The following is a 4,254-nucleotide window of genomic DNA, read 5'->3' on the forward strand; positions in this document are numbered from 1 at the left end:
ATTAAATAGTAATTTTGAAGTTTTTCTCTGCAAAGTAAAATGTTCTATTTACTTCACTATCATTTGAAAAGACATTTGTTCAGTCTGCTCTTTATATAAGCCATGAAACCCTTTTKAATCAAACATATGATGATTTCTGGATGGGCACAACTGATGGCCTTTTGAAGTCTATTTGATTCAAGATGCTAACTAATCATAAAACAGCATATCGGCTAAAACTCAATCAGTTAACTTGCTTASTTTTAGTAGTTGAGAGTCATCTGCAATAAATAATCAAATAAAGCAAGAGATTTCTCCTATTTTCAAGGTTTCACACAAATAATTTTGTCATTTCTCATTATAAATGATCTTAGTTTATAACTCCGGCATGAAAGACAGGCAGTGTGCAATCTTTTGGAGAATGTTAGCTATTTTTATTTGCTGTTTAGTTTTTCATGGATTTCTTTTAAATAAAAAAACACACTTTTTTGCAGAAGAATTTCTTTTAGTGAAATATGTCGTTATATTGTGATATTTGAAGAATGCTTCACTTCGCCTTGTCCAAACACAGCCTTTGACGGCTTTGCAACAATGCAAACTCGACACTTGCACTCACTCACACACACACACACACACGCACACACACACACACACACACGCACACACACACACACACACACACGCACACACACACACACACACACGCAGGTGTGTTGTGGAGTTGTGTGAGCTGTTGAGCGATGGCCTGTTTGGAGTTGGGGTAGGGTGGAGGGAGGTGGAGGGAGGTGGAGGGAGGTGGAGGGAGGTGGAAGCGGAGAAGGGAGGCAGAGGTGTGGAGGTGAAGACAAGCCAGACGCTCCGAAACAGACTGTCTTTGTGCCTGAGGCCAGTGTGTGTGTGTGTGTGTGTGTGTGTGTGTGTGGCTGAACAGCTTGTATAGGAGGGGGGGTCTGTTAGCTTCCTCCAGTCTCAGCTGTGAGGGAACTGATTAGATAAAACCAATGAAATATAGAATTAATCCTCATGAACAGAGTCGTACATTATCTAGGTGTCTGATTAGAATGAAATATAAAATTAGTCTTAATTAATAGCAGCGAACGTGTACGTGTAATTGAATAAGCCATTCTGTGTTGAACGTGTTCACCTGTGCTTCATCCTGCAGAGAGGTGCACTGCGAGCTGACAGGCTGGTCGGAGAAGCTGTCAAACTGTCAGAACACAGCTTGTTTAAAACCTGTCCCAATATTTGGTATCCAGGATGTACAGCTGGGTGGCAAATTAAAGTTAAACAGCATTAAGTGGCTCTGCAGGGTGCAGGGGCAGACCGCTACAGGCCTCCAACTGCTTTTCGCTCCTTCTCAGGGTGAGAGATTCTGCCACAAAACATTATATGCTGCCTTTATTCTTTTGGAAGAACAGTTCCTTCTTTTGTGTTATGATGAGCTTGAAGAATTAATAATGAAAGAATCCACAAGTTCTCRAATGGTTTACCATTTATGTTTTCATTTTATTTTCACTGAAGGAAAAAAAAACAGTCTTGTTGAAAATAAAGAAATAAAACCTAAAATACTGGGGAAATTTGTGACGCATCAAACAAAACGCAATAACAATTTGCACGAACATAACTTATCAGATGCACAACAATAAAGACTACATTTTTTTTCCCTTTTTAAACTGCATCAAATGTTTCTGGGTTTGTTTTAATATGAACAGCAAGTCAGTTCAGGACACGAACCATCACTAAAGAGCCATTCAGTTTTATTACGCTGTAATATCTCACTCAGTGTGAGATGCTTTATTTCTTCTTTGAGACAAAGAAAAATAAACATCTGTTTTGTAAAAAATCATTAGAAAATTTTCGAGGGCCACAAAAGGTTGTAAAAGTAAGCTGKACAAATAAGAAACAGCTGGAGGAGCATTTTGCAACCAATTAAGTTAATTGGCACCAWGTCAGTAAAGAGGACTGGGTATAAAAAAGAGGCTTTTAGAAAGGCTGAATCCATGAAAAATAAAGATGGGAAGAAGATCACCAGTCTGTGAAAAATACATCTAAAATAGCAGAACATTTTCAGAATAATGGTCTTCATTACAACATTGAGAAGAGTGAATTTCTCATCGTATAACAAACTTTGTCTGGCCCAGTTCCAGCCCAGTGCACAAACACTTGGCTCACATAAGTGCAAAGAATGGCAGACCTTTGGTGGCCCAGATGTGGATTGTCAGAGGTGGTCCGTGCATGGGTCAAAACCATATAAACCAAACCACAACCAGACCAGTTGTGGTATTGACAGATGTGGGCCAYATAAACCAGACTACAACTAGCCCAGTTGTTAAAAACAATGTTATCACTGCCAGCCCTGGCTCACATTTAGCTGCCATTCCAGCTGTCTGCCAGTTAGACACCAGATCTGGCCCACACCTGTAAAATCATCRAAACATTTCAAGATTCAGGAGAGATTTCTTTGCACAAACTGCAAAGGTGAAACGCATGTGATCCCATCCACATGTCTTCTTCAGAGAAAGTCTTGCATGTTTCAGCAAAACTGCTGAAAACCTTCTTACATCCAGAGGTCTATAAAGAAAAAAAAACTAAGTAAAAGTAAAATTACATGAACAGAAAATGACTGGTAAAAATAAATTTCACTGATGAGAAAACTACTCAATTAAAAGTCATAAAACTGTTCACAAAAATTCRGAAAGTAAAAGTAAAAGTACTTTTACACACACTCTCTATGAAAATAAACTGTTGAATTTACTGAACCAAACTGGTTCCACTAAGCCAGGTTTAGTAAATTGAGCAGCATAAAGATATTCTTTGCTCAGTTTACTCGACTAGGCTTAGTGGAGCCAGCTGACATGACTTTGTTGAGTAAATTCAGCACTTCATTTTTTAGAGTGCCGAAACATCTTCTTTTTCATGATAAGTCCAAACATATTTAATTTTGTAACAAGTAACTAGGTGTTACATTTTAAAGTAAAGAAGTAAAAGTATCATTTTTAGCTTTAAAATGTAACTAAATAAAAGTAAAAGTAGCTACTTAAAAAAGTGGTAAAATTACAAATCCTCAAAAAAAAAAAAACCCTACTTAAATAACTAAGTAAATGTAACTAGTTACTACCTCTGCTTACATCATCTATTACAGCATGGCTTCATAGACGAGTCCAGGTGCTGAACTGACCTGCCTGAAGTCCTGTCCTCTCACCGATTCAAAACAATTGATGCATCATGAAACAAACAAACAAACCCAGCAGATGAAYTGAATCCTACTTGGGACAACATTTCGCTCCAAAACACAAAAATTTTCAATGACCTCTTTTTTTAATTGAATATTTTCTCACTTTAAACATTTGATGTGTTAAATGTGTTCCACTGTGAATATTTTACAGTGTTCTGTTTGTATTTACATTTTACACAATGTCCCAACTTTTTTTCCTAAAATGGTTGTGTAACATCACAAYGTGATTTCCTCACTTGTGGACACCAGATGCAGACGTTTCCACTGCTGAGACCAGAGACTTCTGGCACAAACAGGAAGCTAACATAATCTAATAGGAGAGCCTGTTTGCGTTGCACGCATCATCTCAAACTTACTGTGAAATCTTTATGAGCCAACACGCAGTGACTCTGTGTTTTTATTTTACCACAACGTTCAAGAAAATACAAGTGCCCACAGACCAAACTTGCCACTGGTGAATACTGAAAATTATGCATTAGAGTGAAACTGGAGGATTTTTATTCTTTTAAAAGCACAGAAACTATCAGGAGGACTGGTTTACACTGCTCAGACAAACAAATGCACATTCTCACACATAAACTGATCCAGGTTGTTTCAAATGACGAACATTCAAAGTACACACAGAAACACACAACAGACACACACACAATAAAAAATGTAAATTATTATCTAAAACTGTAGATGCTTTGGTGCTCGCTTTGAAACCTGACCTAGTTTATAACCTTTGAGTTATTCTGACTCAGGTTCAAACCTTTGCAATCATAAAAAAAGGTGTGAAGTTATTCATTCATGAAATACAGTTGTAGGCGGAGGGAACAAAAGCAAAGGTCCAAGTTGTTTTGCACGTGTTCAGTGTCTGTCATTATCTCAGAGTGGTGTTTRCACGGTCCGCTCACCTTTTCGGCTCCTCTGATCATCTGGCTGTAAAAATTTATGATACTTTCTGCATTAACTGTTTGAGCTCGGTGCTCATTTCTTCACCTCATGACTTTTCAAATGATTTTAAATTAAATCCAGATATGTCCAGTTCAGGAAACAAA

The sequence above is a fragment of the Austrofundulus limnaeus genome, unplaced genomic scaffold, assembly GCF_001266775.1.
Source record: "Austrofundulus limnaeus strain Quisiro unplaced genomic scaffold, Austrofundulus_limnaeus-1.0 Scaffold114, whole genome shotgun sequence".
Classification (NCBI taxonomy): Eukaryota; Metazoa; Chordata; class Actinopteri; order Cyprinodontiformes; family Rivulidae; genus Austrofundulus; species Austrofundulus limnaeus.